Genomic DNA, 26,298 nt, shown 5'->3' on the forward strand with positions numbered 1-26,298 from the left:
GATACACGGTGGTGGGCGGGTATACTCCTAGTGGAGTAAGAGACACTGAGAGGACTGAGTTACAGGGTGGAGATAACCCCTAGGGGGGAGTGTAAGTAGTGGTACGTTATAAGAGTGTGTTATTGCCTGCATATATATTCTGCGTTACAGTAAACTGGTTATATATATTCCTGAGTACGTGGTTATTGTATATGTGGGTCCTGTGTAGACAAACTTCTATATCCCTAGAACCCTACACAGGTGGAGGCGCTGAAACCGAGAACAATCCAGAGGATTCACCCCAGGCTCTCACTGGTGGAGGCTCAGACCTCCTGTGAGCCTGACAGGTATAACGCACCACACCTGGTAACATATAGGTCCCCCTTACATTTATATATATATATGCGATTGGGTGGGGTGGAACACCCGTTACATATATATTAACATATATTAATATATAATGTAGTCTATATTAATAGACTACAGACATGCAGCAACAAGCTATTTACATTTACTAAGTTAGAATCTTTATCTAACCAGCTGTTTGGTGACTTCAAACACACGGTACAGAATTAGTCTGTGTTTGTACTAATTCAAGTTTCCACACCGGTCAATCCAGGTTTTTAGAGACTATTAACGATCTCTTAGTCTCTTTTATGACTATACGTAATTTCCTGATTTATTTAATTTTAATCAGGGCTTTTATTTCACCGTGTACACTGTATATAGTTTATAGCACTTAGGCTGCGGTCCCAGTCACTGCCACAGCGCACGGCTCGGCGTGCGCTGTGCGTGTAAGCACCGCCCCTCAATGGGGAAGGGCCCAGTACGCACCTTCACGCTGAAGGTGCAGCCACGCCGTACTGCAAGATTTTTTAAACTCAATGATATTGAGTTTAAAACTTGCGACGGGGGCGTGGCCATGCCCCCATCGGCGGTTCACCCAATGAGGGCGAACTTGACGCGTGACGTTATGCCCACGCCCCCGCAAATCCCAGACCACGCCCCCTCCTGTCGCATGCTCCCTCTCTCCCTTCAGACCGCAGATCGCGGTTAGCGCTGTGCATGCGCCATCCCCCCCCCCCCACCGGGCGCGCGTGTCACAGACATGACTGGGACCACAGCCTTAGATGCGTTTGAGAAATACATTTTTATTGTTTTTGTTTCTATGGTCGCTCTGTGGTGAAGTGGAATTATTTTCTCCTACTTATATACTATTGTTACACCATTGGTAGAGTGCAATGTTGGGGTTTTCTTCTGTTGACCCTCTGGTGATCAATATCTCTGTAGGTAATCTGGCCTAGTCTGGGAATCACTGACACCCAAACCCTTCCTTCCGAGTCCTGGCTCCAACTGCTTGTGCGCCATTGTCTAAGCAAGCCAAAAGTATCTATCTCCCCTCAGGGGATCCTAGCAGCCCTACTGGCTATCACATGCCCACATGAGGAGCAGCCCTTAGAGGCTGCTGGGAACTGTAGTTCCCCTGTGAGGAATATTAGAAGATGGCCGCTGCACTCCTGCTTCAATACGCAAGCGCAGGGTGTTCCAACATGGCTACCGCAATTTGCTTCTACGCATGCGCGCCTAATTCCCAAGATGGCGACGCCCTGTACCGGCGTCTGCCCGGAGCCCCGGCAACCCGGTCGCCCCCCCCCCTACTCGGCAGCCACAGGCGTGCCGCCCCCTTCCCTACCCGACACGGAGGTAAGGGGACTCGGCTACATTAGTATTGCTCCATGACACAGTATTAGTAGACTTGTAGCCGGAAGGTAGCCTGTCTAAACATCTTCAGTTATAGAGCGTAATGAATGCTGGGAATTGTAGTTCTGCTTTTGAAAAAATGCTTCAATAATATAGTTATAAGGACCACAGCTCCCAGCAGCGTCTTGCGGTCAACGATTTTCATTGGTGGCAGGAAAGCTTCTCTTACGAAACGACACAGCTTTTGTATACGTTAGCACCGCGACTCCCAGCATGCCTTGAGCTCTGCGAATTGTACTGGCCAAATGAAGTCTCCATCCAAATACAGTATCTAATCCACAAAGCCCTCCAGGTTTACCAGGTAGGCTGAATGTGATTTTAGCAGCACAGATACTTTCGTATTTCATGTTCGGGTTTGCGAAGATGTCGTAGGCAAAGGGTTGTTTATATGCCAAAGTATATTTGAAGCCTATCTCGTCATGGAGTGATAAGACCGGGTGACAGGGAAGAAACTCATGTGTCTGTTTAGAGAGGGATCAGTATTGGCATAGTGTGGATTTTTTGTGTGTTGTGGATATTTAGGTCAAGTGGTTTAATAAAAATTGTGATACCGTGCCTCTTTAAAAAAAAAATCTCCATTAAACATTGGGACAAAGATCTGTGGACTGTAAGTTAGAAAGATTTAAGAAGTATTACCACTGTCAAAAATAGAAAGCGAGAGAGAGGCTTCATAGAATAACCCCCCTCTTCATGAAAGTGGAAGATTGTGTTTGTAAAAAATAAAGTGTTCCTGTGGGTGTGAAAATAAAAAAGTGTGGTACTGATGTTTGGAGGATTTTGAATCCATTTTGCCACAATAGGTTGCAGTTTTTTTTATTGATTTAAATAGATTTACTTGAAATGTAACTTTGAAACGACTTTGTCTAAAAAAATAAGGATTTTTGTCCACAATGTTAAAGGACTGGACCGAAAAGATACAGTTACCCATACAAATTTTAAAACCCAAATTAAAATTCTACCGAATATAATTTAAAGGTAGTTTTATTGGCACTTTCTATGCAATCGCTAATAAAAAAATTATAAAAACTATGTCTGGACTTTAAACTTTTTAACAATAATATGAGAAGAGTCCAAGAAGCTCATAGATTGCAGGGAGATAATGAGTTATCTTATACAGTTAGAATTTGACCCAACACAGGGTTATGTAGAAAATCTGAAAATTCTATTTGATGCACTTGAAATGGGTATTTTGAATGCTAAAGAATACTATATACATATATTAACAATACAGATGCTAGAATAACTAAAAAAAAAATATTATTTACCCAAGATCCACAAAAACCAAAAAGATCCTTCCGGCCATCTGATCATTGCAGGTATAAATTCCTTGACATTTAATATGTCTGAGTATATTGATATTTTCCTTCACAAAATAGTGCAAGATATAAGATCGTATATCATAGATAGTATTCATGTTTTGCAGCTTATTAAATGGGATAATGGCTATAAATTGATCACTTGGGATGTGACATTATATACATCGATAGAACATGAACATACTCGCAGTGAGATTCTAAAAAAATAATATATCTTTCATACTCGCATCAAGAATTCTAAAATGTATAGATTTTATTCTGAATCATAACTTTTTTCTGTTTTGAAATTAGTTCTTTCTTCGAATTAGGGGAACATTCACGGGTACAACATTTTCCCCCGAATTATGGTATTATCTTTATGGGATAGTGGGAGGATAAATTTATATGAAATAATAATCCCTTTTCAGCAAATTGTGTGTTTTATAAGCGCTTCATAGATTACATTATCATCTGGAAGGGTGGAGGTTTTGAGGATTTTACACATTATATTAATAACTGTTGGGCCAACCTTTAATTTACGTCTAAATGCGAAGATCGATCTATAGAATTTTTTACATTAACCATTTGTGATAGAAGATGAAATGATCTCTACAACTTTCTATAAAGCAACAGATGCTAATAATTATATCCTTCCCAATAGCAAATACCACAAGTGGATTAATATCATTCCACAGGGGCAATTTCAACGGTTAAGGAGAAATTGTAAAAAAAAGAAATGTGATTTTATAGCACAACCTACAGATTTAAAAAATAAGTTTCTTCCAAGAATTTTTCATCATATTTTCTTTGATTTGGCACCTGAGAAAGTAAAAAAATCTCCATAAAGGGGATCTAATTGAAGCTAAAAATAAAAAAAAAAACATTTTGTAAAACCAATTTTGGGGAAAATAATTTAATAGTTCCTTTGATCACTCATTTTAATAATTCATCATATCGGGTACAGAAAATAATTAAAAAGAACTAGCACATATTTAAATGTGATCCAATTCTAGGTGCCCAGCTCCCTACAGTTCCCAAAATAGTCTTTTGTAACGATAAGAATATAAAATGTTTTATTTGACTTGGTGAACTTAAACCAGATACTATTATTAAAAGCTTCTTGCGTTCATCAAAGACTGCGTTTATAGTACTGGCTACATCGACAGCGTTGCTATCTGTGACGTCGCCATTGCACACTGGTGTGCGATGTCGTTGGCGGAAAGGGGCTATGTGATTGTCTGCTGCCAGTCACGTGGTGCGGCTGTCTTTGTAAATCTCATTCTTTTGACTACAACGATTTTGGTAGCTGTGACGTCGCCGTTGTGCCCACTATGGCTGGTCGCTACTAACTACATTGAGTTGTTTTGCGGCTGCAAGTAGTCACTGTAGCTAGTACTATAAATGCAGCCCAAGGCTGCACTGATATTGCTGGTGACAGTGACGTCGTGCTGCGGTTGCTGGAAAACCAAGCCGTTGCGCCGCTTCTACTTTAAGCGCACTCGACAGTGGCAATACATTTGTTTTGCCGCGACGTCACGTCATAGGCATAGCCTAAGCATGCAGGAATCTTTCCCTCTAAATGCTGCATATGCAAATTTAAACACTCCGATTATTAAAACTTTTAGATCTAACAATCCTAAAGTTGAATATCCGATCAAACATACTACTGATGTTGTGTATCTATTGGAATGCTCTTGTAAATTACAGCATGTTGGGCGCACCAATACACATTTAAAACAAAGAATTAAAGAACATGTTCGTAATATTAAAAATGTATGTATGCTACATAGTGTATCTCGACACTACAAAGAAGTCCATGGTAATAATCCTAGTTCTTTTAAATCCAAAGGAATATAACCTGTATCTGTAGATATTTTGAATCTACTGGCCAAACAAGAAACATTGGATTGTACAGTTGTATAATCTCATAGATGTTGTTTTGATCCCCTATACTGTATATGATCTAGTAATGATTTTTTTTAATGTCTTTTGGTAGCCCTTAGTTTTCAATATATTGGGAATTATATCACTATTCTGTCTTCTAGCGTATATGCATATATGGGTGATGTAGAGGTGTCTGTATCTGTAGCGATATCTGTAGCTGTATCTGTAGCGATATCTGTATCTGTAGCGATATCTGTAGCGGTATCTGTATCTGTAGCGGTATCTGTATCTGTAGCGGTATCTGTATCTGTAGCGGTATCTGTATCTGTAGCGGTATCTGTATCTGTAGCGGTATCTGTAGCGGTATCGGTATCTGTAGCGGTATCTGTAGCAGCATCGGTAGCGGTATCTGTATCTGTAGCGGCATCGGCATCGGTAGCGGTATCTGTATCGGCAACGGTAGAGGTATCTGTAGAGGGAGAAAGGGGGTGGCCCGGTATTAAAGGGGTTGCACCCCATATGGCCATCCCCTGACCTCACCAGAGAGACAAGGGGTTAACTGGACTGCGGTCCAGCGATGAGGTTTGCACCTTATTATACCTTGAAAATGTATGTTCCCCTGTTCCCATGTTTCATTATAAGCATGTATATTAATGTTTTAAAGTGCATTTCTGTATCTCCAATTCTGGAGGTCGCAGAGAGTTCATATTTGGCCAATATGTGGAGTCACTGTAGGCATTAAAAACTGGCAAAGGTCGATCCACTGAGCCCACCAGAATGGAACTTATTACTATGTGTAGATATTAAAGTGTATATGTATTTTATTTTGGATCTGTTCTGAAAATGCAGACGCCATTTGCTAGGCTAATAAGTCATGAAGGGCAGACGGCTGAGTAGCCTACGCACGGTGATCAAAAAGTAACTGCCTTGATTGTTACCCAATGTCTAGGGATTAAGTATTAGTCAATCAACAAACTCTGCCAGTCTAATTGTTACCTGAGGGCATGGGTTAGTCTGTTAGTCTGTGTCTCCCCATTAGAGAGTGGATACAGATAATTGTTCACCAATAGGCTGTGTTCACTGTTAAGAATAGGGTTGCACAGGTATATAAACTGTGTCAACCCTACAGTTTTTAGTTGTGCTGGATTGCTGGAGTTGTGCTTCTGATTCCATCTTGAATGTCACTGGACTGCTGGAGAATTGCTATTGGATACTTCTCCATTCCCCAACCCTAAGTAAGTGTTATCTTCTTGCCTGTTAATTGTAATATATTGATGTGTTCACCTTATTTAAGGAATAAATTATATTTTATTATATCTAAGCCTCGTTCAGTTCAACCCAGATATTTGGTGTTCATTATATCTTGTCATAAGCTACCATGAGCGAGGCTGAAGGCTCATCCAAAATGTGGACCCGAGCTCAGCTGAAGGAAAAGTGCCGTGAATATGGACTGCCCTATGAGAACCAGGAGGTCACAGACATGGTTGACGCAATCGGTGACTATGAAGCCCGGCTTGCAGAGTCTCAGTATACAGCTCAGCTTGCCTTTATATAGCCACCCGGAGATCAGGGAAGGAACCCAGTGCCGGGGCGGCGGAATCTCGGGGAGGGAACGAGTGCACCTCCCGGGAGCAGTGCAACAGGAGGGGTACTGGTTGCTGCGGCTACCAGTCCGTTCACCCCTGAAATGTTGGCACTGATTACTGCGTGGGGAGACAGAGGGACACCGGAGGGGTGGCTGCAGTTTATCACTATGGCAGTGAACAGACCCGCTTATTGCCCCCCTGTCCAACCCAACACAGATGAACTCAAGCTGGACCAGCACAGTCTCACCAAGTTCGTGGAAGGCACTGACTAGATTGACAGTTTCTTAAAGAACTTTGAAACGCAGTGCCAGCGGTACAAAGTGCTTCCCCAGCATAGGATTGCACGTTTGGACCCCTTACTGTCCGGCTTTGCTAAGCAGACAATGATGGCGCTTCCAGATGAGTATGCTGATGACTACGAACACCTGAAAGAACTGTTATTGTTTCAGTATGGTTTTACCCCTGAAGCCTACCGGGGTAAATTCCGGCAGGAGGAGAGGCAGCCCCAGGAGTCCTATGTTACCTACGTGACCCGCATGGCTTTATACGGGATACACTGGGTGGAGGGCTATGAGGCACGAACTTACCAACGCTGCTGGACCTCATCTTCCAGGAGCAGCCCATGGAGCAGTGCCCGCCGGCGGTGAGGGCTTGGGTGTACGACAAGAAGCTCAAGACTTACCAGGAGGCGGCGAGGCTTGCAGATGACTATGTGGCCAGCCGAGCCCTGATGACCGCCAAAACAGTAGCCAAGGCGGCGGTGGCGGCGGCACCGGTCAGAAAGTCTGCCAATACCCCCCAGTGAAAAAAAGAGAAAGAGAACAGCGCAAAGAAAAACCTCATAGTGTAGTATATTTAGAAATTCAGTTTATAATTAAAAGGTGAGTATTGCACGTACATCTATTATAAAATCACACAGCATGACATGTTTGGGACATGTTACCCATCTGTAGACAGCCGATCACCAGTGGCAGAGGCTCGCATGGATCAGCTCGCCGCTGGAGGTCACTCAGCAATGGCAGAGGCTCGCCTGGATCAGCTCGCTGATGGAGATCACTCCTAGAGTCTGCCGATGTCACCGTAGTCTCTGAGGAACTCCTTCGCTTCCTGACACGTGCGCAGTGGTGTCTGACGTCATCAGATGGCGTCAGGTAGTGTCTCAGTGTCTTTGGTTCGTCGCGCTAGATGGCGCCACACCGGCGAAAAAGTCACAGAAGGACAACAGGTCCCAGGCAGGCAGTGTGATGAAAAATACCACAATGGGTATATAGAGCATAAGTAGGGAATGCGCCCACTCCTACGCGTTTCGTTATAGAAAACTTCTTCAGGGAATGATGGAGGAAGTTCCGGGGCGCTTCATAAACCCTCAGATCTCTCCTGATTGGCCGCACTAGATTGACCCGACTCAAAACACCTCTGGGAAATTAACCCATTCAGCGCTGGGTCTTAATCAAGACAGGCGGCCTCTCAGCTAGAGATAGGGGGTGACAACATAACATATAGCATTAAAAAACAATTTTATTAGATTAAAACAGGGTATCAGAATGTAAAATCTAAAAATAAAGAAAGAATAATTAGTAACATCCTAATTTAAAAAGGCGTACAAAAAACACTCATACCTAATGCTACATGATAAAATGATATGGTCAAATTTGGTATTACACAGACAAATGGAGAGAAATCATTAAAAAATATATAAAGATCTAAAAAAGCTAATATAATATCTAAAAAGTCTAATGTTCACTGGTGATACATAAAACTATCTTAAAAATCAGAATAGGGACCAGACGTCAAGTTCCTCGTTTAGGCCCAGTGGTGACAGAGTTTGTAACTTATATATCCACAGGCTTTCCTGCTTGGATAATTTTTTATCTGTCTCCACCACGTCTCCCTGAAGATACAATTTGTATGCCTAAATAACTTAATAATGAGGGATCACAGTTGTGTTTGGATTTAAAATGTCTAGACACGCTATGCTGTTCGAAACCTATTCTGATGTTCCTGGCGTGTTCTAGAATCCTCACTCTTAGGAATCTTTTCGTCCGCCCAACATATTGATACCCACAGGGGCATTGTAGCAAGTACACTACATATGTTGATTTACATGATATGCAATCTTTTATGGTGAGTTTTTCTTTGGTGCTGTTTGAGATAAATGTTTTACGTTCTGTATTCAGCATTTTGCAAGCCTTACATCTTCCACAACTAAAGTTACCGTTAGGTTTGCTAGGCATCCAGGTGGTCTCTGAAGATGTAATCATCGGACCACCAATATCACTTGGTGCCAGATGGTGTTTGAGAGTCTTAGCCCTACGGTAAATAAAGCTTGGTTTCGGATGAAGAGAGGGACCTAGGATTGGATCATTACATAGAACTTTCCAGTTATTGTTGATTATCTTCTGGATGCTCTTACTCACTGAACTGAATTCCGTAATAAATGGTACTTTGAGTTTATCACTTTCATCCCTATTTATTTGTTTCTTCTGAATCAGTAAAGAGTCTCTCTCCATCTTTTCTACTTTTTCCAAAGAACTGAGCAACAGAGCCTTGTCGTAGCCTCGTTCAATAAACCTCTCAAACAGAGAAGCTGATTGGGATTCAAAATCCGTCTGAAGACTACAATTTCGCTTAATGCGCATGAACTGGCTTAATGGTATATTATCAATCCAGGTTCTTTTGTGATTGCTGGATGACAATAAAAAGCTATTGGTGTCTACCTTTTTAAAAAATGTTTTGGTATTAATATTTTCACCCATCCTGGATACCAAACTAAGGTCCAGGAAATCTATCTGATTTGAGTTCGTTTCAGAAGTAAATTTTAAATTAAAATCATTTGTATTCAGATAAATCTTGAATAATTCCAGAGTATCCTCATCACCTTCCCAGATGCACAGGACATCATCGATGTATCTCTGCCATATAATAACCCTATCCGCAAATGGGTTATTGTGCCATATGAAGTTATCCTCCCATATCCCCATGTATATGTTGGCATAACTGGGGGCAAAATGCGTCCCCATGGCTGTGCCACACAACTGTAAGTAGAACTGATTTAAAAATAGAAAATAGTTGTGTGACAGAATAAATTTAATGGCATCGATAATGAAATCACAATTTAGTGGGTGTAGTTCATCATCTCTTGATAAAGTCTCCTTAATTGCGTCAATCCCTTTATCATGGGGAATACATGTATAAAGGGATTGAACATAAAATGTTGCCCATCTGTAGCCGTCTTGCCACTTGATTGTTTTTACCAGATTCAGGACGGCAGTGGTATCTTTAATATAAGATGGCAGTACTTTCACGTATTTCTGTAGAAAAAAATCTACGTACTGTGACAAATTTGATGTTAAGGACCCAATTCCGGAGATTATCAGTCTACCCGGTGGATCGATGGATGTCTTGTGAATCTTGGGAAGATGATAGTACACTGGTATAGTGGGAGACAAAACATTTAGAAATTGGTATTCAGATTTATTTAAAACCGTAGACACCAAAGCTTCATCGAGAAGGCTCTGTAGCTCGGAGACAAAGCGTTTAGTAGGATCCCTACTGAGTCTACTATAACTAACGGAATCGTTCAATATACGCATCGCCTCAATTTCATAATCCTCACGGTTCTGGAGGACAACTCCTCCACCCTTATCTGCTTGCCTTATGACCAGATTTTTCATATCTTGTAGTTCTTTAAGTGCTAGATGTTCCCTATAGCTAAGGTTATGTGGAATATCTGATGGTTTAAAATTCTTCACCAGTGATGTAAACTCATTATTAACTATGTTAAAAAATGAATCGATAGAGCTCCCTTTACTATGTGCAGGGTAAAACCTAGAGGGTGGTTTAAATCTACTATGTTGACATAGGGTAAGGTGGTCTTCCTCCTCAAGATTATCTATATCTAAGACCGATTCACTAGGATCAACTGACATTTCTTTTTTAAGAAAGTGTCTCTTTTTTTGTTTCAATTTTTTTATTGTTTTATCATTGATCACAACAGACAGAAATTTTTGTTGTACAAAGTTTGGACAAATATTGGTATTTGCATATATTAATAAAAAACATTCTTATTCCGCTGTCTTTATTCATTTGGGTGTATATCTAAATGTTTGTATGTCTAAATGCTCTTACGTTCCTGTTGTTATGGTTTTAATTAGGAAGCCGCCGCTTAAGTGTGTCCTGTTTTTAATAGTATAGTAGAGAAAAGAAAAGATGGAGAGGAGAGAAAAGAAGGGAAGGGGGGGGGGGGGGAGGAGCTGTGGGACGACGTCCAATCTACTATATATTTCTGAAAGTGTCCTATGTGTCCGGGTCTGTATGTGTCTCCCTGTGCCCCTCCCCGTGTCCCTAGCGGCAATCTCATTGGACCTTGGGCCAGGCCAATGAGATTGCACCCTTGGGCCACCCGCCCCCGCACACCTCTCATTGGCCTGAGGCGGAGTGAAGGGCACACACACACACACACACACACACACACACACACACACACACACACACACATCACTATACACACACACACATCACTATACACACACACACACACACACACACACACACACACACACACACACACATCACTATACACACACACACACATCACTATACACACACACACACACACACACACATCACTATACACACTGTGGAAAGCGTAAATAAAAAACACAGTGTGAGGTTATTTTGAAACAGAATAACACGTGAATTTATTCAAGTCAAGTGCACAACGGAGACAGCTTCAAAACAAAAGCTCTCTAAATAATAACACGATATGCCATATATTTATACCCTAAATCCTAAAGCTCCACCCCTTTATGGGGGGGCTTGCACGTCACTAAACATTACCTCATTTTGTAATACATAACAATATTAAAGTTGATGTCATTTTGTAATACATAACAATATTGTATAACTACCTGTCAGCTAGAAACCATTCTGGGGTTAAATGGGATGTGCCTATTCTGTCGCCTAGCAATATGTTATGAGAATAAATTCTACTGCAAGAATCTAAACTTATCTCATGGGTTCTCATAACTTTTAGCCTGTTTACACTTTCAATTTGAAGCTGATTGGATGAGGAAGAGTCAATAAATTTAGCTAGGAGCAAAAATTCCATTCCTCTGCTTCACACATTTGTTTATACAGAAATGAAACACAGAAATTAGACTCACAAAGACAAGACAAGATGGCGGATTGAAATATTCACACAAAATGGCTTCATCCTAAATGCTGTTATGTTGTTATGCCAGACCCCCTAATGTCTCAACTTCGTCAGTCCCTCCTCTGATTCTTTAAAACATTGTTTTTTGAGAATTATTGGTATGATTTTAGTCCAGAAACACGTTGGGAGGCACAAGGGTGCTCCATCATTTCATAATGTTGCTTGAGGGTGTAGGACAGTGCACGAGGGTGCCTGCCAAATGTAGTCATAGTCTCGTAGTATGGCATGGCGTTATAGCCAAATTCTTTTCCGGAGTTAGAACATTGTACTTGGCATCTTCTTTCTTCAAGGGACTGCTGTAGATTGTTTCAGCAAACAATGGCATCATATCTGCAGAGGGGGTTGCATATTTGTGGATCATGCCTTTGACAAACGTAACACAAACATAGATGACAACGAGTATCACACTCACACACATTACCGCATTCAAAAATTTCGCTCCTAGTGATCCCACCAATCCAGTCAGCCCCAAAAGGTCCCAGTCTGTGTCACCTTCCTTCCTAAGTCTTTCTTGAATTTCTCCTATCTTATCTAACTCATCTTGTACCTTGCCACTCTGATCTTGGATGAAAACACAACATTGTTCTTTAATTAGGGCACATACACCTCCTTTTGATGCTAAAATATAATCTAAAACCATTCTATTTTGTAAGGCCATAAGCCTGATCTAAACCTGTTCTTGGTTTAATGATGAAATTAAAAACTGCAAAATTAAGGCCACATCCTTCCTGTAAATTGTTATCTGACTGAACATACATTTTTACACAGGTTTCATTGGTTGGTGGAGACACTTGACCCATAAATTGATTCTTGTTCCTAGTGTGTGATACACCCTTTAAAGAGGTTCCCTTAAAAATGGGAAAATACAGAAATTATACACAATACTAAAAACCTTATTTTATGCAAGCAACCTTTCTTTGGATATGCAGTTGCTAGATAAAGGAAATTGCATCTATCTCTATCATCATATACTTTCAGCTATTACTGAGTATTGAAGGGGTTTGGTATCTGTGGAAGCGAAATGCATGATCCTCACCCCTGCACGCATTGTATACATCATTCACTCTGAATATCAGAATAGACAATGTCTGCGATGGTCAACATGGCTGACTTATGATCCTTTCCTTGTGGCTGACACACCCCCTGGGTGACCCCCTCCTCTCGGTGGAGGTGCAACACACTTCTGGATCAAAGTTTTGCTGCATATGACACATACATAGAGAGTGATGAGTACTGCCAAAACACATACAAGAGCTTTCACAAGCCACGCTTCCAGGAAACCAATCCTCCCATCAAGGCTCATTTCTACATACACCTTAAATTTCTAACTTAAACACACTCTAAAGAATAAAAATATTGAGTCTCTGAAAAATGAAATGTTCTGATAGAAATCAGGAATATTGAGTCTCTAAAAAATAGAATGTTTTGAGTCTTTGAAAAAATGAAATGTTCCTGATAAGACCAGGCCTCTGCCTGGTATCTTATTTTCCTCGTTGGTTAACGGTCAAAGTTTATGTCTCGTCAAAACGTTAACTTGATGCGGCTGTGCTTTAGATGACTTTGGTCTTTGGTGGAGCTGGAATGAGCTTTACTGTACTTTGGGTCCAGGGAAAGAACTCTGCCACTTTAATTGCTGTATTGGTGGTTAGTACGGGCCCTTTCATCTGGGATGAAGAGCATGCTTGTTTAGGAACTACTTGACCTTTAACTCCGTCTCGTGTAGGTGCACTTTTATCATACCTTATGCCTAGAGAGACTCAAAAAATATATTAGTGGCATACAATACTTATTAATTGTTTTATTACCAATAGATGGTCCTTAATTTGTTCCTTTGAACTACTGATAGTCATAAGTCATCCCATAAGTGTCTCATAGGGAGATAATTTATACCTAGGAACAAATTCTTGTATCAATGTGTTTACTACTGTCTTAACATCCGCATATAGACAGAGGTATCTCCTATTAATGCTCCTCATATTTAAAACTAAGCAGCTAATGTGGACTTTACTGTACTACAATCTAAGTTCCTAAGGCTTTGGGCCTCAGTCATTGTCAAACCAATTGCTTCCATAATCAACTCTATCCTGTCTACAGGCCATATCCCTAAGACCTGGAAAACTACCAGAGCTGTCCCAATCTTCAAAAGTGGGGACAAAAACACTGTCTCAAACTACAGACCAATATCTCTTCTCCCAATACACACTTGCTCTCATTCATGCCTCACTATCATCTCCTCCGATGCAAATGGTATCAACCTTTTCATAAAATACTAACTAACCTTAAAACTTGCCCCACAAATTAAACATCCCAATAGCCTGCACTCATGGCTATTATTTCACACACAGTCACTCCTACCACACCCATTGTGGCCAAGCACTGCCATCTACAGCACTTATTCCCTCACCTGCTATCTCTGTAAATTTCCCTTAAACCTTAGATTGTAAGCTCTTAAGGGCAGGGATTTCCTTTCCTATTGTCTGATTTTGCTGCACTTACTATTCTATCATAATTCCCTCTACTGTATTCTTTATGAAGTGCTGAGAACATTTTTGACGCTATATATATATAAAGTCATACATTGCAATACACTACTATCCAAAGTCATGGACAAAAATGTGTTCACTCCCAATTAAACAATTACTATACTAAGACAAATACCCCTAGCCAATTCCAGTCAGGCCTCCACCCCAAACACCCCATTGTAACTATTCTGCTAAAATGTGAAATGCCTTGCATATAATATATACTCTGCTCACTTATGTAACTGTATTTGCCACTATATATCACCTGTCCTTTAACTCTATACCTAGAACATATCCAAAAATGAGAGGTGACTCCCAATGCACCACTTTGGCAAAACATTCTACAAATATTTTAACAATAACTACTGCTTATAATAAAATTGTACACCTATGGAAAAATAAATGGTTAAAAGTTATAAAATATATCACATATTCAGTTAATAGACAAATGATTTTGTATAAGACTTCACACTAATGTCTTGCTTTATATAATCTCTTTGCACAGTGCTGAGCACACGGTCAGCATTATTTTTTTTTTTAAAGAGACTCAGAGAAAAATTTCAGAGCTTGTTTATCTTGGGCAATTTGCCAGCCCGGGCGTTTCGCCAAAAAAGACCTTGAAAGTGCAAAACAGATAACAAAACAGTTTCTCCGTCTTCTAAATATTAATTACTGGATTGAAACTTCAGCTCAAAGTTAAAAATGGAGCTCTCTACACAGCAATAAAACCGAAAAAATGTATGGCCTCTCAAAAATAAAAATATGGCCTCTCAAAAATAAAAATATGACCTTTCAAAAATAAAAATATGGCCTCTCAAAAAAATAAAAAATATGACCTTTCAAAAATTAACCAACGGGCTTTTATATAGCTGAGGTTCATATAACTTCTTAACACACAAATAACGCCACACGCTCATGCTATCTCCCTCCACTCAGTTCTCTTTAATGCCTTCTGTATGAACTTTCATAGTTTCACTGATTTAATTCACTACAAATTTATGCTATCCTGTTGCAATTCTGTCCTTTCTCAAGCTACACAAACCTATTTCTTTCCATTAATCAACACTCATAAGTCTACCCCACACAAATTCTTCCTTCATCTCACCCCAGGACTTTTGCTGACTATTTTTAAGAAAGAGGTTGAATCCATACACCAGAACATTACCTCTTCTTCCTCCTATCCTACTTTGCTTCCAACTCTCTACCTGCTTTCCTTGACTCTTTTTCCACTGTCTCAAAAGAGTGTCACCATCACTGTTGATCTAGTCTTCTCCCTCTAATCTGCTACATTTCCATTCTCCTTCAAACATGTAATAGTTATACCATGACTCAAAAATAGCAAGCTTGACCCTACCTCTCTTTCTAACTACTGAACTTGTCTTGCATTCTCCTGTTTGCTCCATTTTCTCACACCCATTCTCTCCTTAACCCTCTACAATCTGACTTCTGCACTGCTCCCTCCACGGAGACAATTCTCACTAAAATAACTCATGACCTATATGCTGCCCAAGACAGAGGTTATTACACTCTGCTCCTATTACTCCACCTCTCTGAAGCATTTGCCTCTGTGGACTACACTCTTCTCTTTTCTCTGTACACACTCTCTCTAGGTGACCTAATAACATCTCTTAGGTTTAAATATCACCACTATGCTGACAACACCCTCATTTACTTTTCAACCCTTGACCTTACACCTGCCATACAAACCTAAGTTTCTGAATGTCTCTCTGTTATCTCATCCTGGAAGACCCTCTTTCGCCTTAAATTTAACATGGCAAAAACAGAGTTCCTCATACTTCCTCCCAAACCTGACCCTATTATCTCCTTCCACATTACTCTTGAATCTTCCATCCAGTAGCTCAAGCACGCTGCTTAGAGGTCACTCCCAACTCCTCTCTCATATTCTCCTCTTTCATTCAAAACATTTCTATAACTGTCGCTTTTTCTTCCACAATATCACAAAGATACACCTGTTCCTCTGTTGCTCAACTATTAAAAACTCTGATTCAGACCCTCATTATCTCCCCTCTTGATTACTGTAATCCCCTGCTATCCCAGCTTCTTGACTTTCACCTGTCTTCCCTACTATCTATCCCAAACGCTGCTGCGAGAATCACTCTACTCTTTAAACTCTGATTCTGCGTTTCCCCTCCTGAAATTCCTCTCCTGGCTTCTAATCAAGTCCTACTGTTTCTGTATGCTCTCCCTACCTACCAAGTAGATTGTAAGCTCCTCAGAGCAGTGACTTCTCTTTGCTCAACTTTTACTTTTATGTCTGGATCACTTATTCTATGACCTCTTACCTTTACCATTTGATAACTATATGATTACGACATGCACCACTCCTGTGAAGCGCTGAGCCTATTAATGGCGTTCTATACATGAAAACATACAATACAATATATACTTCAAACAATGCTTATGAGCTTTTACCCATATTTTTAAACACAAAATATTCCATGTGTTTTTACTGGTTACACACAATACAGAACACACACAATACAGACACCCAAAGAACATAGACACAAACTTCTCTCCTACACAGCGAATCAGCTTCTCATATAAATAACCTGCTTTTATTCTCTTTCTAGTTGCCATTAGAACAGAAGGAAAAAGAATATTTTCTGGTTCAAAAGACCTATTCGTGTGGCCAGTACGAACAAATCTTTTCAATTCCATTCTTTTTCTTCTACTCTCTCTCTTAGGGCTGCTCTGCAATTACTGGCAACATGTCCTACCTTTTTACACTTATAACACTTTCTGTCCCTTCCAAACAATATACACACAGTCTCTAATTGTATCCCAATTTCTGCATATAAACCTGTCATAAAAATAACCCTCAATATCTACTTTCTCAATACCACATATGCCTTAATTATCTATCGGCAAATTCACTTGCTATTTCTTTCCTATTCACTTTCTTTTTCACTTGTTATTATATTAACTTCTGTCCTGGCAATGGTAAAAATTAATACAGCGGGACCCTTCTGTCCCTCAACATAATTCTTTTGACCCATATTAACGTAAGGTATGTTTCCCTGTGGGATTCAAAAACACACGAGACGGCGCTCCCTGAGCCTATCAATCCCACAGAAAAAGACCCCTCTTTCATTTAAACATCTGCGCAATTAGTTGATAATAGTACAAACAAAAACAGTGCCATTCACTGGCCAACAAAATATTTATATTGTCTCTTTTCGTTCTCTGTATTCATTCTTTATTATTTTCGTCTGCAGACACACAATCCTTTGAGAATTTTTGGTTTCCCATTATTCCCCTGTTACAGAAATCAAATTTAATTGACCTGTACAATACTTCGGCTACAGCAATCAACTGTTAATTGACCTGTACAATTTAGCGTTACAATAATCAACGCAAGCTGATTACGTACAACTCTTTTGGCATGTTATTGTTCTGAATAGTGTAAATATGCAGATAAGGACCTGTCACGAGACTGTTCCCCAATCACATTTTCTCACCATAACTATACCAAAGAAAAACTTGAATCACTTCAGCGGGTCCAACCCAGTCCTGATAAACCTTATACTTTTATAACATGGATACAGATAAGACTTTCTAACCAGATCTCCATGAATAACTCACTTGGTAAGTAAATGACAAAACAGAGCAAATGTACAATCAGGGACAAGTCCTGCTCAGACAACAAAAATATTTATCACAACCCAGGACGGTCTGAAAACAATCCCTTTAAGCACAAAAACACTCACTTTCATCACCAAAACACCAAAACCTTTAACGGGACTCTTACCTTAGCCCCTAACAACTCTTAACAACTCTTACACTTTAAAATGAATACAGGAACAGAGAATAATAAATTCACGTGAAACTGCTAGGGATTCTTACTCGTCACATCAGATAAGACACCGTTCAAAAATCAGCTCCACGCACCACTCAAAACAATTTAATCAGGCTGTTTGTCTAAAAAATGCAGGTAGCCTTACCTTGATTCATATGTGAGCTCAGATTTGAGTGATGGAGGAGTGATTCATCCGGGTGCTCGATTCCGATGATATTGAGTCCCTACTTCGGAATGCGCCATCTGTGGAAAGCGTAAATAAAAAACACAGTGTGAGGTTATTTTGAAACAGAATAACACGTGAATTTATTCAAGTCAAGTGCACAACGGAGACAGCTTCAAAACAAAAGCTCTCTAAATAATAACACGATATGCCATATATTTATACCCTAAATCCTAAAGCTCCACCCCTTTATGGGGGGGCTTGCACGTCACTAAACATTACCTCATTTTGTAATACATAACAATATTAAAGTTGATGTCATTTTGTAATACATAACAATATTGTATAACTACCTGTCAGCTAGAAACCATTCTGGGGTTAAATGGGATGTGCCTATTCTGTCGCCTAGCAATATGTTATGAGAATAAATTCTACTGCAAGAATCTAAACTTATCTCATGGGTTCTCATAACTTTTAGCCTGTTTACACTTTCAATTTGAAGCTGATTGGATGAGGAAGAGTCAATAAATTTAGCTAGGAGCAAAAATTCCATTCCTCTGCTTCACACATTTGTTTATACAGAAATGAAACACAGAAATTAGACTCACAAAGACAAGACAAGATGGCGGATTGAAATATTCACACAAAATGGCTTCATCCTAAATGCTGTTATGTTGTTATGCCAGACCCCCTAATGTCTCAACTTCGTCAACACACACACACACATCACTATACACACACACACACACATCACTATACACACACACACACACACATCACTATACACACACACACACACACACACATCACTATACACACATCACTATACACACACACACACACACACACACATCACTATACACACACACATCACTATACACACACACACACACACACACACACACACATCACTATACACACACACACACACACACATCACTATACACACACATCACTATACACACACACACACACAGACACACACACACAGACACACACACACACACACACACACACACACACACACACACACACACACACACACACACACACACACACACACACACACACACACACACACACACACACACACACATCACTATACACACACACACACATCACTAAACACACACAACCCCCCCACACACACGGTGTTACATACATTAGCGGGGCTCACAGTGTTAGCAGCACATCTCCCGCTCTCTTCCCCACCGGTCCCGGAGGCTCCGCCTCTTCCTCCACCTATCCCTGTTTCCCGCGCTTTCACCCCCTCCACGTGGGAGCTGCCGGACGGGTGAGGGAGCTGCCGGACGGGTGAGGGAGCTGCCGGACGGGTGAGTGAGCGGCCTTCACCTCCCCTCACCCCCCTTCACCTTCCCTCACTCACTTCCCCTCCACCCCCCCCCCCCGGCGCCGCTACAGTCAGCGGGGGAGCGGAGTGAGCGAGCGCGCGCCAGGGACACAGCGGGGGAGCGGCCACAACACGCTGCCTCCCGCCTCAGATCCACGTGGGAGCGGCCGGACGGGTGAGGGAACGGCCGGACGGGTGAGTGAGCGGCCTTCACCTCCCCTCACCCACCCCTCACTCCACTTCCCCTCCCTTCCACCTCCCCTCCCTCCACCTCCCCTCCACCCCCCCTTAACCTCCCCTCCACCCCCTCCTTAACCTCCCCTCCACCCCCCCCTTAACCTCCCCTCCACCCCCCCCTTAACCTCCCCTCCACCTCCCCTCCACCCCCCCTTCACCTCCCCTCCACCCCCCCTTCACCTCCCCTCCACCCCCCCTTCACCTCCCCTCTACCCCCCCTTCACCTCCCCTCCACCCCCCCCTTCACCTCCCCTCCACCCCCCCTCCACCCCCCCCTTCACCTCCCCTCCACCCCCCCCTTCACCTCCCCTCCACCCCTCCCCTTCACCTACCCTCCACCCCCCCCCTTCACCTTCCCTCCATCCCCCCTTCACCTCCTTTTCACCCCCCCTTCACCTCCCCTCCTCCACCCCCCTTCACCTCCCCTCCACCCCCCCCTTCACCTCCCCTCCACCCCCGCTTCACCTCCCCTCCACCCCCGCTTCACCCCCCGTTCACCTCCCCTCCACCCCCGCTTCACCTCCCCTCCACCCCCACCTTCACCGCCCCCTCCACCCCCACCTTCACCCCCACCTTCACTCCCCCCTTACAACCTCCCACCTTACCACCTCCCCCACCTTCCCACCTTCCCACCACCTCCCCCCCTTCCCATCACCTCCCCCCCTTCCCACCTTCCCACCACCTCCCCCCCACACCCACCTGCCGCCTCACACACGCTCACACCCTAGCAAGACACGCCTCACATTTTCACATCACTTATGTCACCAAAATATACATTGTACTGTGGTGTGTTTACAATAAACCATTTTTATACAACATTGTATTACATTTTCTTCCATCTTTCTTTTCAACATTATTATCCAACCTTTCCAACAAATAGTCACCTATTGTTCCACCATTTATAAATAATACTACCTATTACGCATTTACATCCCGGGCAACGCCGGGTCTCTCAGCTAGTTTTATATGTATCCTGCCTTTGCCTCTCGTGTTTTATTATATTCCTGACCAAATTTCCCATGTCTTGTGGAATTTATCCATCTTTTGGGTCAATTTCGCCGTAAGAAGTTCCATCATCTTCACTTCTCGTATTCTGCGGATTATTGTCTGTTTAGCTAGGGCATTCACCTTTTTTCACGCTGCAGCTATGGAACAGCGTGCTGCCGTGAGCACATGGCTCACCATCTTACTCTCTACTGTGTCTAAATTATCAATTGGCCTGGCCAGCACCATGGTCAGCGGGTCCACCTCAATCTCCACTCCCAGATATTCTCGGATCATTGTTTGAATCATGACCCAGAACACCTGAATCTTGGGGCAGTTCCACCAGATATGAACCATGTCTCCTCTTTGCCCGCAACCCCTCCAGCACAAATCCGGGGTCCCGGGGAAGATCTGGCTCAGCCTATTCGGGGTTAAGTACCAGTAAAAAATAATTTTATAAATATTCTCTTTAATGGTCGTACAAATCGATGTTTTGGATGCTGCCTCCCAGATATCCTCCCAGTCTTCTCTATCAATTTCTATGTTTAAATCCTCTGCCCATCTGTGTTGAGAACAGCTTGTTAATCGCGCCAGGCCCAGATATATCTCCGAGATCAATCCTTTAACATAATACCCTTTCCTGCACAGTCTTTCAAAATTTGTGAGCTGCTGGAAAGCCTTATCTTTGGAAACTGTTTGCAGGTAGTGCCTGATTTGTAGAAAGCCAAATATTGGGAGGTTTGTCGTTTGGTATTTTTTTTTCCAGTTCTTGAATCGGCAAAAGCCTACCTTGCCCAAAGAAATCTTCTGCTATCAACATCTTCAGCTGTTTAAATTTACTGAGTCTCTGTGGGAACTCGCCGGGTGGGAATTCTGGGTTATTGAATATGGGTGTTAGCAGGGAGGGCTGGGCCGTCAGGCCAAATTTGTCTTTATTTTTGGTCCATACTCTCCATGTACATTTCATTGCTCCCAGTTTTAATGTCTCTGAGAGGATCTCTCTACCCCGCACAGTCCACAGGGTGGCCGGGAGTGAGAGGGGTCTCGCGTAGGAAGACTCTATCCCTGTCCAACAGCTTGTAGTTCGGTCGTTGTTCCACATTATCACTTGTTTTAGTTGGGCCGCCAAATAATATTTAGTGATATCTGGGACTGCCAAGCCTCCACATTCTTTTGGTGCCAACATTATGGTTCTGGCTACTCTTGGTCTTTTGTTTTGCCAAATAAATTGAAAAATTCTGTTTTGTATATTCTTTAGTTCCGACATCGGGATATCAATTGGGAGAGTCTGAAAGTAATATAGAAGTCTTGGCAGGATATTCATTTTGACCGAAGCTATTCTGCCTAACCAAGATATCTGGTATTCATTCCAGCTCTGTAAGTCTTTTTTTAGCCTCTCAAATAGAGGTGGATAGTTATATTGATATAGTGATTTGTACTCTCTTGTTATTTGGATTCCCAAGTATTTGATTTTCGTGGAACTCCATTTATAATAAAAATGTAATTGTAGTAGCTTGGCCTCGGGATTGGGTAGAGATACATTTAATGCTTCTGACTTATCCATATTGATTTTGTACCCCGAGATTTTGCTAAATTTATCTAATTGTGAATGTAAGTTCGGGAGCGAAGTCAAGGGGTTGGCTAGAGTTAGGATGATGTCGTCAGCAAAAAGGGATATTTTGTAATCCGTATCTCCTATTGTAATGCCACTTATATTGTTGTCCTCTCTAATTGTTGCTGCCAAGGGTTCTATAGAGAGGGCGAACAGAAGTGGAGACAAGGGACACCCCTGCCGAGTACCATTTCTAATGTTTATAGGGTTCGAGTTTCCTCCTGGGAGTTTCACTACAGCCGTGGGAGTTTTATAGAGGGCTCTAACCCCCTCAAGATATGGGCCCTGAAATCCGAATTTAACTAAAGTTTGGTCTAAAAAGTCCCATCTAATCCTGTCAAACGCCTTTTCCGCGTCTAAACTTAACAGGATGGCTTTCGTGGATGAGAGATGTACATGGTCGATTATGTTTATAATTTTTCTCGTATTATCTGAGGCTTGTCTGCCGGAAATGAATCCGACTTGGTCCTTGTGGATCAAGCCTGGGAGAATAGGAGTTAATCTGTTAGCTAGGATTTTGCTATACAATTTTAGGTCCGAATTAAGGAGGGCTATGGGGCGATAATTACCACACTGTAGTGGGTCTCTCCCTTCCTTTGGAATGAGTGCCAAATTCGCTCTAGACATAGAAGCAGGGATAGCCGTTCCCTCCATAAACTCCTTAAACATATCCAGGAGATGTGGTGCTAAGATCAGTTTAAATTTTTTATAGTATTGATTGGAAAACCCATCTGGACCTGGCGTTTTACTAGGTTTTAGTTGTGATATAGCTTCTAGCAACTCTTCCTGCGATATTTCTTTATTTAGCTCTAGTAAGTCAGCTTCTGAAAGGCTTGGAAGATTACATGACGTTAGGTACTTAGTAATTGCTTCTGCGTTTGAGGAGCTGTTTTGGGGGAAGTTCAGATTATATAGTTTGGAGTAGAAGTCTGAGAATGTGGCCGCTATCTGTTTTTCGCAGTATGTTTTAGTGCCCGTCTTTGTTTGTACGACGGATATTTGGGATTTGGTTCTCAGACCCCTTAATTAGATGCTAATAACCGGTCGGCCTTATTTCCTTTGTCATAATATTTCTGTTTCGTCCACCTCAGCGCCCTCTCCACTTCATCCATTTGTATCTGCTTGAAATCAGATCTAGCCTTATCTAGTACTTTACGTAGTTGTTTTGAGGGGTTAGCTTTATGTTTATGTTCAAGGAGTTTAACCTTCTCCGCTAATTCGTCGTACAGTTTCTGTTTTTGTTTTTTCTTAAATGATGCTATGGAAATAATATTCCCTCGTATCGTAGCCTTATGGGCCTCCCATAGCATCGCTGATGACTTTACAGAGCCCTTGTTCAGCATAAAATATTCTCTGAGCTTTTGTTTAATCTCTATCTCTACATCTATTTGGTTTAACAGAGAATCGTTTAGTTTCCAATTATATTGATTATATTTATGGAAGGGGAGGGAGAGCGTCAGTGAGACTGGGGCATGGTCCGACCATGTTATAGAACCTATGTCTGACTGGGAGGTTGCCTGAAAGATATCTTTAGTACCCAGAAAATAATCAATCCTTGAATAGGTCCGGTGCGGGGGAGAGAAATACGAATAGTCCCTCTGGCCCTGGTGCTGTGCCCGCCAAATATCTATCAGTGAAAACTCTTTTAGTATGCTCTGAAATCTTTTGGCATTTTTGGTTGTAATGTGCGGGAGGGGTGTATCCAATGGGCTTGTCCTATCTTGATCAGGTGATACGAGCATGTTAAAATCTCCTGCTATCAAGAGCGTAGTTCTAGGTTGAGGGGCTAGCTTGTCACATACGTCTCGCAGAAAATCAGCTTGACCCTCATTTGGGGCGTATATATTAACAAGGGTGATCTCTACTTCTGACAGTATGCCTTGCAGAATGAGAAATCTACCTTCTGGGTCTAGGGTCTGTTTTGGAAGTGTAAATTTGACACTTTGACTAAATAGTATGGCTACCCCTTTTTTTTTAGTGGAGCAGGATGCATAGTATGCCTGGGGGTAGTATCTTTGAAAGGTGTTGGGAGGTGATATCGTGTTGAAGTGCGTTTCCTGTAGGAATAGCACATCTCCTTTAGTTTTTTTTAATTCTTGTAAGGCGAGCTTTCTTTTGGTTGCTGAATTAAGTCCCCTAACATTTAGGGACACTAGTTTAAGTGTTGTGTTTGGAGTCATTTTCGGGGGTGTAGTGTCTTAAATGGCTTACCTTTCCCTCCACTTTCCCAAGGTGGTGGGGGGGGTTTCATATTCATACCTCATCTTGATGGGTGTGGGCTGTTTCTGTTTAGTCCTGGTTTCCTGTGTTGTTGCGTTTCCTTGACCATATTTGTCCCTGTTGGTTATGTATGGGCAAAGGATTAGGTTCATAGGTAAGTTGCACTCAACTTTTCTAGGTCGCAGTACCTGATAGGAGCGTGTGTCAGATCTCAGTCGACCTCTGGTTGTCTTGTTGCGGACGAAGGTGTATGGGGGGGAGTGGGGGGGTCGAGAAAGGGTTGGGGAGAGAGAAAAGTAAGAAGGAAGTAGAAACAGAAAAGAAAAGAGTGGGCTATAAAAGAGCCCAATTTTGGGGACCCTCATCGTCCTAAAGATAAGGGTGGTGGGCCTACTGCCTCTGGGAGACTTCCCCGAGCATCGCCCTCTGAAGGTCTTCCAGAAGGTCAAGGAGCCTTCCTATAAGAGAATAAACATCATATTCAATCATAAACAGATACAAGAAAAAAGAAACCCCTAGCGAACCCCAATATCAGTCTGTTAAGTTACCATTACATTGGTTATTTTGGTTCTATGTGTATTTAGTTGAATGTGACAGTAGATGGCGCTGCTCTATCATTTACAGACTAATTTGGCCCTGTTGGGAGACTGTAATGTAAATTTTGTCTGGTAGCACTTTGCAGGGTGGACTAGCAAGAAACATATAAACTTTATAACTATAAAACATTAACTTATCTAACACATTTTCTGTTTTTCCCCCTCTAACGGCTATGACACACATACAGTATTAACTTTGACCCCACTTGGAATGAGTTTCAAGTCCTCACATATCCACCTCCCCGGTTGTTGTTTTAATCCCTGGCTATCACACCCGGGTTCTGTCGTGCCACCGTTCGCCCCCCCCCCCTCAAAAGAGGAGGCCGGGGAAGGAGAGGGGGGGGGAGGGGGAGCCAAATCAACCCCCCCCCAAGACCCTCCCCCCATCTAGCCAGCAGCCCCAAGGTCCTTCGGATATATTCAGGTCCCCTCTTTCTACAAAGTTTTTTTTTGGGAGTTTGCGTTCAGAATCGTTCACCGGTGCGAGGGGATCTTTCCTTCTTTGCTGTGCTGGGACGTGTAGATCTTTGTAGCTCCTTGGGTGTGTACCCTCGTTGTGGACAGGTAGATAGGTGTTCCTCGTCGGAGGTAGATCAGCGTTCCTCATCTCGTGTGTGTCTCAAAAGCTCGCAGGGGGTGGGGCAATAGGTCGTTCCAACGTATGGTTTTTCCTCCGGGAATAGTCTTTTCCTCTCCAAGTGACATCTCTCAGTCCTCGCTTGCTTGGCTACGTTGGGTGGCTATTCTTTGAGATGAGCGTGGTGCTCTTTCTGTTGGCCTGTTATCTGGGTCGTCCTCTGTATCGTCGGGGGCAGTTCCACCTCCACCCCCATGGGAGACACCGAGCCCCTTCAGGAATTTTGGTATCTCTTCTGGGTAGGAGAGGGTGTGGAACCTGCCCCCAGCCTGGGCCACAATTTTAAACGGGAATCCCCAGCGATATTTAATCTTATTGTCTTTCAATTTTAGTGTGAGGGGTCTGAGTTCTCTCCTGCGGTCAACTGTACGTTTTGAGAGATCGCTGTATATCTCAATATGTACATTCCGGAACTGGATGTGCCCTCTCTCCCTGCTTG

The 26,298-nt window shown here is 42.2% G+C and overlaps 1 protein-coding gene across 2 annotated transcripts in view; it reads left to right on the forward strand.

Moving 5' to 3' along the window:
- Positions 1–1,612: 1,612 nt before the first annotated feature.
- The window catches only part of TBRG1 (transforming growth factor beta regulator 1), a 176,525-nt gene continuing 151,839 nt past the window's right edge, over positions 1,613–26,298 (forward strand). Inside the window, exon 1 of one of the 2 annotated variants that reach the window (XM_075606833.1) lies at positions 1,613–1,683. The gene's annotated coding sequence lies outside the window, so the exon portion shown is untranslated. Of the gene's footprint in view, positions 1,684–1,895; positions 2,042–26,298 lie in introns of those variants that run through there. The other variant, XM_075606832.1, reaches the window with a different exon arrangement.

This window comes from Ascaphus truei, chromosome 7 (genome assembly GCF_040206685.1).
Source record: "Ascaphus truei isolate aAscTru1 chromosome 7, aAscTru1.hap1, whole genome shotgun sequence".
In the NCBI taxonomy this organism is placed as follows: Eukaryota; Metazoa; Chordata; class Amphibia; order Anura; family Ascaphidae; genus Ascaphus; species Ascaphus truei.